Source organism: Bacillus rossius, chromosome 1, assembly GCF_032445375.1.
Source record: "Bacillus rossius redtenbacheri isolate Brsri chromosome 1, Brsri_v3, whole genome shotgun sequence".
NCBI classification, from domain to species: Eukaryota; Metazoa; Arthropoda; class Insecta; order Phasmatodea; family Bacillidae; genus Bacillus; species Bacillus rossius.
The window spans coordinates 100,267,237-100,280,447 of NC_086330.1; the positions used below are offsets into that span (position 1 = coordinate 100,267,237).

The 13,211-nt window shown below is 34.1% G+C and overlaps 1 long non-coding RNA gene across 1 annotated transcript; it reads right to left on the reverse strand.

Moving 5' to 3' along the window:
* Window positions 1-348: 348 nt before the first annotated feature.
* LOC134540792 (uncharacterized) lies at window positions 349-5,189 on the reverse strand. Its single transcript, XR_010076514.1, has 3 exons — window positions 4,306-5,189; window positions 3,457-4,269; window positions 349-1,230 (listed from the first exon to the last, which is right to left on the reverse strand). It is a non-coding gene; the product is annotated as an uncharacterized LOC134540792 (long non-coding RNA).
* Window positions 5,190-13,211: the final 8,022 nt, after the last annotated feature.

Below are 13,211 nucleotides of genomic sequence, written 5' to 3' on the forward strand. Positions count from 1 at the left end.
GTTGAAGGTCAGTTCACATGACCCACCCATAACCTCTTCTACTCTTCTTTTCTTCTGGGGGCAACCACAATGCCCACCAATCTCTCTCCATGGTGCCGAACCAGCTATCCCATGAGAGTAAACAACGTAGTCAATAGGAGCGCAGAGGGGAAACACCAATCTCTGGCTTGTCGAGTCATAAAACTGCTTTATCTTCTTCTTCTTCTTCTTCTGAGTAAAACATCTGATTAATCTTGCTACTATTCTTCCCAACAATAAAAAAAAAGTTCATCAGGTATCTTCATAAAAAAACATTCTAACTAATAATAAGTCTTCTTTTTCTTCTTTTTTTTTTCTGTTAGATGTAATAGAAGGCCATGTTAGGGAGGTTATAGGGAAAAAGAGTGGCCAATTCCCACCCCATCACCCACCTAGATCATGACTAATTAACTTTTAAACTTTCTATTTCAAACAAATTAAAAAAAAAACATTTTTTTTTATTCAAACTTTTAAACTATAATTACTTTTACTTCATAACCTCAAAAGCTAATCAATAATTCTAAATGAAATTGTGATTTACTGCATCCTTGTTCCATCCGATCTGTTTGTTTATAACCTTTCTTGTAAAGTATAAAATTTTCAAACATTACTAATTCAAAAAAAATTAAATTCTGGTGTCCTTTGAGTTACAATTAACTTTACTATTTCTTAGCTTGAAATAATTTAAGTTTTCAGAACTATTTCATTGTCTAATTCACAACACTTAAAAATCAACTCAAAACAACAAATCATCAAAATCAATAAGATCATCTGACCTACCTATCAGTACTGTGAACTTGAACTGTTCGTACACATTTATAATAAGCTAGTGTATTTAAATTCCAACCTAAATAAGGTTTAAAAAAAACTACTAATCCCTCTGTAAATTAAGAAAATTAACTTTAAAAATTAAACTTAAGGTATTAGTTCTTTTTGACAGCTACCACAACTCACTAGTTCCATTACATTACTATAACCTAAAAAGTTCTGTAAATAATGTTTATAACAAAAAAAAACTCCAGTTACTGTCTTCCATAAAAAAAAATAAAACTTTACATGACCTTATTAATCTCCACTTGTAAGTCCATGGCTGCCAGCTTTCTCTTCTCTTGAATCTTCAGTCTTGGCTCTTGTTTCAGTGATCTTGTATCTTGTCTCTCGAACTCTTGTCATCTTGTAAACTGGACTGCTGCTCAGCTCATCTTAAGGAATCTGTAACAGTTTCAAAAATACATGTTAATTTAAATTACATAATTCCTGTTCTTTGGTCCTAAAAAAAAATGGTATTATTAGTACACATAACCCTGAAACAACATTATTATTCATTGTTTATTACTTAAAAAAAATGCTTTACCATAAAATCCTTTTTTGTTCTTTTCATTAGGCCTATTTATTTTCCTTCTTCTTAATTAAATTCTGCTTCAAATGTTAATCCTAACTTAAGACCTACCATCTATTTATTATTCATTACCTACATTATTTATGTTACCCTAAAATTCCCATAAGTTTCTAATACTTCCTATCAAAGACATTCTCTCTAAAAAAAAATTTACTTGTGACTCTTAACTTAACAAACTTAAAAAAAACTTTTACACTAGACTTAACTTATTATTCATTCTTAGTTACTAAATTTCTATATGTAAACTTTAGTACTTACAAACAAAAACTGCCTATTTCTCTCTACCTCTTAATCTCTTTCAATTATTACAATAATAATGTTACCTTGCATCTTTAAACTTTCTTCTTTTCAATTAAATTAGACATCTCATAACAATAAAAATTCTGCCTATACTCTTCTTATGGGTGTACAAACCAACAACAAAATTTCAAATTCTCAAGTTTCCTTATATTTAAATTATGCAATACAAATAACCTCTGTGGTGCCTGTACCCTTTTAGGCCTACCACCTTCTCCTCTCACAGCATAACTCTTATTCCTCGGGGTCTGTATTCACTGTTCCAAATCAAATATCTCAAATAAATTAAAAACAAATTTATTATTTTAAGAAAACAAAAATTTACATTGAATTTACTATGGAGCCTGGAAATCTTAATGTCTCACAGCAGCTAACATGACTAAATCCCATGGAACCCCAGGTTTACATAACCTGTGCCCAAAAATTTAAGCATACCAGGCTTTCTCTGCACTGGTTTTACAGCATCACACACTATTTAGGGCCCCTGATCTGCCATCAGTCCCAAGGAGTTTTCCCACAACCCCTCTCTACACAAGCGCCTACCGCATTCCTCTCAATTGGCTATCGGTTTTACGGCATTCTTTTGGGATCCGACCATCAAGTTAGGGCTAATCGAACACTAAACCTCCATACTTCCAAACTAATGTAAATCAATTAAATTTTCTCTGTAAATTCTAAAAATCAAAAAAAATTATTCCAACATGCCAAAGAAACTTCCAAAAAAAATTCATAATCTTATCTTCAAACCATTAAAATAAAAATAAATAGATTACTCTGTTTTCTCCTTAATAACTGTAAACTGTCAACAAATATCATGTCGTAAATTTTAACTATGCTTACTGACTCTTAATCATAAAATCTCATTTGTCCTAATTAATAAACAACCGATTTCCTTAAAATCTCACTGTATCTCTCACACTCAAACTTCACTGGCTGAATATCTCAATAAATTCAAAAACAATTATCTAAACTCTTAAAGAAACTCCTCCCCAATTATTCAAATTACTTCACCTTATTTTATTTCATTTCTTAAAACACCTTACTCAAAAAAAATTAATTAATTCCCTTCCATTATTATTTGACCAGAAAAAACTTTCTCATTAATTAATTTATTAAAATTCAATTTCACATTAGGCAAGTACACTAACTCTCTACAGCAATGTTTCTCATTTCCCTCCTTCCTAACTGAATCCAATCTTACTTAACCTCCAGGGAATTTACCTCACAAAATAACCAAAAATTTCACTGTAGTGCCTATCTGCTATAGGCCCACTACACAGGGGGCTCTAACCCCACCAACAAACTTCATTGAAATGGTACCCTATCCCATACAGGATAGCCACTTCGGTACTACCATGGGGAACTCCTGCCCCAAACTACTCACAACTCTCAGGATTCTCCTGACCCTTAATTCCGTAGTCAGCCCATCTCCTATGGTCTGCGCTACAATTCCCTTTCTTCCCAGGGACACAACGCCTCACCTTAGGGTCCCTCGCCCTAATGAAAACATTAATTTTGTCTCTCTGTTCTTTTGGAGTAAATTCCCTCTACACACAAAATCTAGCCTTCCCAGTTTTCTCAATGCTTATCGATTTTATAGTGTACCTCCTTAATAATGTTTACAAATCCCAAAAAAAATATTTTTAAAACCGAGGTAGAATTTAACTAACAAAAACATAAACAACTTACAACGAAACACTTCTAGCCTATACATCATACACTTCTTAAATTAAATTACTTACATACTGAAAGTTCCTCTTCTCCTAAAACACACTTAAATTTAAATTTATTTAACCAATAGTCTATTTTCTTATCGCTAAGTTACCGTACAGCTGATCAAAACAAGGTCACGGCCTGTCCACGTCTCCGTATGAGCCCGTGACGTCACCGAATTCCATCAGGTGCGCCAACCCTCGCTTGCGGTTCCTCCGTTCTCCGCTAGGTCTCAGCACCTCCCCGTCACGTGTTCACTCTGCCACGTCCACTGACGTGTCGTTCTGAAACAACTCTCAACATTTTTCTAATTAAAACAAAACATCACTATAAATTCTATAACTCTCTTTTACATAAACTCTCGTTTTCTCTTTAATTCCTTTCTAACGTTTATCCTTCCCTCGACTGATTTAATTCGTACGTCTCGTCTCCTACGCGCACGACAGCAAAACAAACTTCACTTGAAAATAATTCCTATTTACGAAAAAAACTTTATTTTAAATTTTAACTCTCTTAACCTACAATCTTAAAATTAATTTCAATTAAATTAAACCACTTGCATTATCTCTATTAATCATTTAAATTATAACGTATTCTCCTCACGTAAAAATCCCTGATAAACTCAACGACTTAAAACAACTTATCACTATAAACTTTATCCTTACAAGTATACTCAAATAAACATATGTTACGTCAAAAAAAAATCTCAAAGACTTCCTCCACTTAGATTAAATTCCGTAATCCTCTCCTCAAGTAAACTCTTAATAACCTGCTATCAGAAGCTGAAACTAACTTAATAATAAACATAAAAATCTACCTCTCTCTCTCTCCAGAAATAGAACCTATCCGGCGAACTCTACCATTTCTGTCACGTGAACCTACCCGGCGCCTCCACCATTTCTGTCACGATCCACCTTCAGAGGGGGGGGGCGAGAATCGTAGCTCTTTACATAGAAACAACTCGCTTGGCATCAACTAGTCTTAACTTCATAAAATACTTTACTGTACCTAGGATCATAGGTTCGTCATCCCGTACAGGATGTCTGGTGAGAGCTGAACTAAGGAGATTTTGCAAAATAACATAATACTTAATTAAAATTATTTTATTCTTAAAGTCAAATACTCAACATCATTTTAAAGAACATTTAAATAGCGGGATTACAATTTAAAACAATAATCTCTTTACTTCCTTAACGATTGAACGACCTTACAAGAGAGAGAATGAGAGAACTTCACTAAACACTTCCCTAGTCCTTCCGAATACCTCAAATCATAATTAATACTTAAAATTAAAACAAAGATAAGTCCATACTCACATTTTCCGAAAAGCCTTTCTTGATCGATTACTTAAAACTAACGTAGGGGCCTCTCCTGCCCTTGAACTCCCGAACGAACATTACATTTTAAAAATTATAACTAAACGACTAGTGACGAGGGCCATTGCCTCCGCCCGAAAGCTTGAAGATGACTACATTATGACCTAACTTAAACTACATTACGAATTAAACGGCTCGTGGCCTCTGGCGTTGGCCATAGCCTCCGCCCGAAAGCTTGAATTCCTACATCACGAACGAACTAACAACTCGTGACCACAGGTGAGACGCATAGCCTCCGCCTGAGTGAGCCCCGAGTCACCACTCACTTGCGCTTAAATTCGCGCGCCCTGCCGCGCCTACCATAACAAAAGCTCGTTATTGAAGTCAAATTTACTAAACAACTAACTAGAACATCTGGGAAGACTACCCCCCCTCTACCCCGATGTGCAGGCCACACCGCGCGGCTTGTTACGACAGCGCGCCCCAGTAACTGCGGCCCGTGGCTGCGCCAGCGCGCGGCCAAACAAACAAACAAAATTCTGCAAGCCCGCAGCGCGCCGCGCCGGCCCCGTGCCCCAATTACATGGTCACGCCACTTGCGCTGACGAGTGAACAGAGCAGCCAGCCCAGAGTCCCGTCAGTAAAGTCCCTAAATTTGATTTCAACAACCCTGCAAAATTTCAACCCGCGACAATATATTGTTTCAAGTAAACATTGTAAGTAAAGCTATGCAGTCTGAAACTATGGACTTACCAAATGCATCGCAATTACTGAAAAACTGTTCGGAATTCGTGAAAGAGTACCGTAGCTTTTCCTCAACTCTAATTACAGCTAAATAAATAGCATCTCTAGCCGAAATAAACAAAGTTTTTAAGGCAGTCTGATCGCGAAGAAAAAAACTGTTATTTGAATACGAAGCTAAGCAATGGCGTATGTCCAAAAGCCTACATCAAATCATGCACTCCCATTGCACAAATCTTTCAAAGATAATGATCCGGAGGAATTATATAAAATGAACGTTTTTTACCCGATGATAGACACAATTGAGAATACATTGGTTACACGTTTTCAACAACTGTCAAAATTCAATGATACATGGTCATTTTTATACGACATTAAAATAATTCCAGAAAAATCCATGTTGGGAAAAGCCTGTGCTGAATTGCAAATCACTTTAACCGATGGAGAAAAATGTGACGTATCTGGTCATGAATTGGTTGAAGAACTTGTGAGCCTGAACCCATTACTAAGAGATCTTCAGTCAGGAGAGCCAATAAAAGTACTTCGACTTATAAAAAAAAATGATTGGCAAGATATTTTCCCGAATGTATGGACAGTGCTTCGTATCTTGCTAACTGTGCCTATAACTGTTGCCAAAGGAGAACGAAGTTTCAGTAAATTAAAACTTATAAAAACCTACCTACGGACTACTATGTGTCAGGAAAGACTGTCCGATCTTGGAATTTTGTCTATAGAAAATGCTATTGCCCAAAATTTGAATTATTCTGACTTGATAAAAAAATTTGCAAGTGCTAAAGCTAGAAAACTGATTATCTAGGTATTTTTTAAATATTTTTACTACATGTCTACATATTTTTTGATTAATGTTTGCATGGAACATAGAATAAATTAAATTTGACAATCATTATATTTATTATTATTATTATTTGTCATTTGTCCACTACATCTATCACATATAGGTAATCGCACAAACTGGTCAAACGAACATTTCTAAGATTTGACATTTTAGACAGCAGTAATTCGGCTTAATAATCTGAGGCGGCTGCTTTTTTTGGTGGAAAATTAAGCAACCAGTTTAACAATATTTTTTTTTATTTAGAGGGGCGCCATTTTTAGATTTCGCACCACCTAAAAATTTTGATAGGACCGGCACTGCGGCCAGTGAAGCTCGCGGCGGCCTGCCAAACAACGGCGCTAGTAGTAGTGGAACCCATTATTAACATTTTGTTAAATAGGAGCTTCGTATAAAATATAACATTACTCCTAATTCCTTCTAAATTTTTTTAAAATTTCCCAGAGTATTATTTTTTTCATTTGTTTGGGTGCTTGGTGAATGCCTAATCTGTACCAGTGCCTTAACAATTTTTCCGAATTTGTTAGTTAAGTTGAAGGGATGTTTCAGAATATTTTTTAAAGTACTATCAAATCAGAGGCGTACTATCAAATCAGTGGTCAAGCGCATGGCCTGGCAATCTGAACACTCGGGTCCGATATTTACTGGTACTGTTCTTTTTTTTAAATTTTCATTTTTATTTCACACAATATTTAACTATTATTTACAAAAAATGAAATATGTATAAACTGTTAAATGTATATTAAAAATAATATATTTAATATATTAAAGTTTACTGTAAATTAGTTATATATATATATATATATATATATATATATATATATATATATATATGTGTGTGTGTGTGTGTGTGTGTGTGTGTGTGTGTAAACAGGAATTGTTTTAAATGATACAGTGAAAATTGTATATACAACAATTCTGGAGTTTAAATGATGGGCAAGAAACCCAACAACTATACCAACTGTTTATACCACTTTCTTAAGTTCAAGCTAATGTTAAAATATATTTAATAACAATGAACACATTAAAATTATCTTTTCTTTTTTCTGAAAATACAGCCTTAAGGGTGTGAAAATCTGGAACGCTTGATTTATACAACAATATTCATATCAAGAATCTGTTACATGTGAAGATAAGAAACTGAACCTGAATTGCATGCACAGTCTGTTCTTAGTGAATCTCAGGGCCTGATTAACCCTTAGGCTAATTAGGCTGCAGCCTAGGGCGTGATGATCGGGGGAGGGGGGGGGGGGTGGTGGTGCTGAAATCGTGTCTTCGCATGCACTATTAATTTAGCATCATTGCATCTACCCTACATATTTCAACTAGACCGAGACAAAACACTAAAACTAAATGCGCTGTGAACTGAAAAAGTTTGGGACTCCCTGATTTTAACAATAAATTTTGAAAATTTAAAAAGCGCGCGTAAAACAAACACTGACTTGTCACCTGGCGGGGGCGCGTCCTCATAATTAGCCTGGGGCGGTCAGAACTCTTGTTCAGTCGCTGGTGAATCTCCTCCATTTTTGAAGTTAATGCTTCTGTAAGTGCGTTATGAAAAAACGATGAGAGTGAATTTTTACGATGCGCGCGCAGCATGCAATGAAATTTTCACAGGATGAAAATAAGGTTACATACAATCAAAAATTATGTGTGTTCTTTTGAATCTTATACTTTAATTATTGATACTGAATATTGGTCCATATCATTAAAAACATTTATTTATTGTGAATTTTGGTGAAGGAAATTGTATTTATAAACTTTTTAAATTTAGGCACGTTATGAAGAAAAAAAAATGAAGAGAGTGAATTTTTACGATGCGCGCGCAGCATGTAACAAAAATTGACAGGATGAAAAATCTACATACTTACAAATAAAAATTATATACGTGCTTTTAAATCATATACTTTAGTATCGATATTTAATAAATAATTAATTACATGTATTTATTGTGAATATTAGTGTTAGAAATTGTTATTACAAACTTTTTCATGTGTATTTTCAAGTGTATTAATATAAGTGAGGTTATGTTCCCGTATGTATATCGATGTCAGGTAGTATGAAGGTTCCATTGTCTCTGGCAGGGAGTGTGTGGAAGGTTTAGTAGTCTACTGGCCGTTTTCATGGGAGTGTTTGTGTGAGGTTATGTATAATTTATTTGCATTATAAATTATTATTAATAAATTTAATAATCATTCAGCATATTTGTAGGTTTCATTACTAATTAAAATTTATCTCGATTATTTTACTAAGTTTAATAATTAATTTTATACACGTGTTTATATTAATATTAATGAGTATTTATTAAATATTAATATAAATAATAATAAAATTAATAATTTGTATATATTAAAAATTTAATTTTTTGAATTTATACTTTACCAACCGTATTCATAATATCACTTCAATCCTTTTGTTTTTTTGCTCTATTAATTATTTGCATGCAAAATCAAAGTAAATTTTTTATCACGCCTAGTAAGTAGGTATAATTTCTAATGCGCGTACATAAGTACACGCATCCACACACACACACACACACACACACACACACACACACACACACATATATCCTATTATATATGTATATATATATTCGAAATTCGACCGCTTCGATTGTGAAATGGGGGTACGTTTTGTGTTATAAATAGTGATAATTCTAAAGATAATCGAGCAATAAGTAAATAACTTGATGGTGTTGTCGTGGCAGCTAAACCACCCCCCCCCCCTCCCCCCTTCACGATACTCTTCCCAATTGTAGTCACGTTGATCGGACAGAGCTCAGCGCACTTATTCTCTTTTCTGTCTCGCACAGTGTTTTTCTCCCAGCAATGTGTGCATTACTTTCGATATATAATTTTACCTCAAATATCCCAATTACGACAGTGTCGACAAAAAAAGGAGATCTACATTTACAGTGAAAAATATTCACGAAATATTCGATTATAATCTCAGAAAACTGTCCAAAACAGTATTTTCGAGGAATAAAAGTGCTTCATTCACAAAAATTAGAACATGTTATTCACGTGAGAACATTGGTTATCCGATACAATACAGTTTCAATAAGAAACTAACGCCATTGATACCTGAGCTCGCGAGACTGCTCACCACACAGGTTTAGCAGTCTTTGAGTCGACATGAGAACTCCCCGTCCCCTTCACATACCTGCGGAGCACGGCGACGTTCGGTTATAACGAAGTCTAACGCCATTTCCTTATTGCAGAATGTGTATTTTTTCACAATACTCGCTGAATGATGTTTTTTTTTTTTTTTTTTTTGACGTGACAACGTCTAATAAATCGATGAACGCCGGCTGCACGCACGTAAAAGTTTCCCGTTACGCACATTGTTCCGTTACGCTGTGTCCCGTTACGCTCATTGTACGCTTGCGCCGCATCTATCTCTCTTCCACTCGATTGGCCTATGCATCCGTGGAGAAGAAAGACAGCGGCAGCACACAACAGTTTCGTCGACTGGTTATAAAGTGAAGTGAAAAGTTAATGAGGTTTTCATTGCTTATGTAAACAACCATTTCTGCAATAAAGGTTAATTATTCTTGCATTTTAAAAATCTGATTACTATTATAATTTCAAGTTATTTATTCTTTTATTATTAAAATAAAAATGATTCAATTTTATTCATAAAAGTATGCAATCATTTCATCAATGTTTTGTTATGACGTTGTCACGTTAAACTATCGCCCGTAAACCGACTTTACAGACAACCATTTTTTTTTTTTTTTTTTTTAACGATCTGTCCAGCGAGTTACTTTCAAAACTTCTAGCGTATTGGCCTTTATGAGGCTTCGGTTTATTTTTATGTCCAACTGCTAACCTTTCGACTCAACTGGTACCTGCTCGCCACGGGCCGCTGTGAAGTTTGAAAAAGGGTTGCTACGAGGGGCGGGGAGGGGGAAGGAGTTTATCTGCGTCCCAAACGGACACGCCTGTTCCTGATAGGAGCGGCGCGGGACCTAGCCGCGGGGGGGGGGGGGGACATTTCCTTGGGAAGGGGGGGGGGGGGGGGCAGTTACTAGTTGTCCGAGACCCGCTGGGCGTGCCTGCTCATTGTGAACACCCGGTTCTCATCCACGCGGCAAACAATAATAGACGACCAACTATAACATTTTTTCCCCTTGTATTACACCCGCGACAAACATACAATAGCTACTAAAAACTTGCAGGATTTTTTTAATCAATGTGTTTTAGAGAAACGAGTTGAATTAAAATTTAACGTTCAATATGAAAAAAAAATCACATTTCACAAGTGTATTTAGTAAACTAAAACTGAAAAAATAAATACTCAGAAATAAAATATAAGTAAATTTAAAATATAGGTATTGCCACCTCTCCTGATTGTGTGCTTATTTTTTATTTGACTTAAGTAAGATCTGGATTAGAGTATGAATACTGATTCAAACGGACTTGATAGCATACAAAATAAAGTTGTTTGGATAAATTTTTAACCAACGTTTGGTAAATGATAATCATGAGCTATTTAACTATCGTCTAACCATAGAAACTCTGAACACGCATACATTGCAGGTTATAAGAAACGTGGCAAATACTGTTTTTGTAATAAATTGTATTATCAATTATAAAGGCTATCACAGAACAGAAATGTTAAACAAAATTGAACCTAGAGTTCCTGTTTTTAAACACAGAACAACACAATGATCTCGTACAACTTACAAATACAATGAGTTATCAAACGTTGCACTGATAATTGTAGTAATTGCTACAATATTTGGACCCGGTTATTAAATTTAAAAAAATTAATGAAATACATTTTGAATTATTAATTTTAGTATAGTAAAGTAACTATTTTAAGTTTATATTTTTTATTTTTATTTAATTACTAAAAATTAAAATAAAACTTGTTGGTGCTAATTTCTGTTTCCTCTGTTTTTGTTATTTTAGTGTCTGTTTTTATCATACTTAATATTTTGTTGTTCTGTGTTCATTACTGCAATATTCTCTGTACTCTATGTATTATATGTTTAGTGCCTTCCTATTAAAGGCAAACACACAAATAATAATAATTCTTTCGAAAAAATTTCGGATGCTTGTTTCAGTAAAATCTTGAATAAATGAAAGTTCTTCATCGATCGCTTTAGCACCACTTTACATTCGAATGGGCGCGTGTTTTTACATACCTATGTCACACCCGTAACAGTTAAAAATATTGATAAAATATATATAGGTATAAAATACATATAAATGAATGCTTGTGTGTCGCCTTCTGTTTGTAATGATAAATATGTAAGTAGGAAGATATAGGCATAGAGATATAGCGAGGTATAGATAGGTGAGGGAGATATTTTATTTTTTGCTCTTAACAGTTTCGAACAAAGGACGGGAATCGATCTAATCAATCAGTATATTAATAAGTTATTTTTTAATGAATTTTGAACTTTTTTCATTAAAATCGGATAATAAATAATGATTTTAAAGATGGCGCCCGTAACGATAATTGATACAGTGGTAACATAATTCAAAATTTCGGGTGTAGCATAAGACGTTTTTATTACTTTTTACTGTGAATTTTTAAAATATATTATAAATTACTGGTTTACTCTCGCCAAAAATCGAACCGAGGACCAAATCATTTAAGAGGCCGTGTCACAAATTTGCGCTCCTATCTATATCAATGTTATTTTAAAAGGCAGTTTTTCTCAAAGTCTATAAGAGGTAGGGGCCGGAAATTTTGCCTACTGAAAGTATACAATACATTTAACATAACCGCTTTTTTCAAATTTAGTTATCATATCATATATTATTTCTGTGATGAAAATAATATTATCAATATTTTGATTTGTCCAGATACATTGAAATTTTGCTTATATTTATAATTATTTAGCAAAAACTGAAAACGCCATTGAAATGTATTGCACATTACCTTCCGATCAGTGTCTTCATGATCATGATGGGTTTATAAACTTGGGTGTAATCAAGTCTTTAACAATTACATGACAACATTTATACTTAATAATTTGGAGATATGCCTTTTCTATCCTCAGCCCCTGAGCTTTTACTATCTGGTCTGGCGACGGACCTGACACTCTTCAACCACCCCAGGGGTCTCCGATTGCACATCTTATCAAAAAAAAAAAAAGCTGTTCGTTCATTTGTTTTTGTGTTCGAGCGAAGGTTTACTTCTCCATAAGTGCCACAGACTTCACACATTTATGCCAAGGGAATATTCCGCTGATGTGACGCTATACGATTGTATTATTCGCGACCATACAACTTTTTTGTTTGTCATCGGGAAAATGACGCCGCAGTTTGATTTTTTGTGGTGATATAAAATAAATTTTCTTGCTAGGGAATGTTCATTTTGAATTGAGCATTTTTAAATGTCAGCGTAGAATATGCTTATCTGCCCATTTTGTTTCTTTCCATAATAATGAGTAAAGTTAACATTGTCATAGACATTTTATTATATTCGTTTGCCGTCCAAGTACAAATGTCACACTATATCGCACGTAATTCTATTTTTTACTAATTTGTTAGTTGTCATTTTATTTAAGTTATAAATAACAGTAATAAAAATTATTACTTAATAGTCCAGAATAGAGATTGAGTTATTATTCATTTAATAGGAGTTTAAAATATGGTACTACATACATATTTATATTATCTTGTTGTCTTCTTTGTAACTTTACTGGAAGAATGGCATTTGGTATGTATGTTAACTCACAATGAAAATACTTCAGAAGTACTCAATTAACAGTGAACAACCTAGGGCCTATACTAATTTCATTATGTTCATGAAATATAATTGATATTACTAATAATGAACTGTATGTGTTTTGCGTAGAGATATCGTACGAACTGTATGTGGTACAGACCAACATTAGCTAAGACTCTGTAAATAA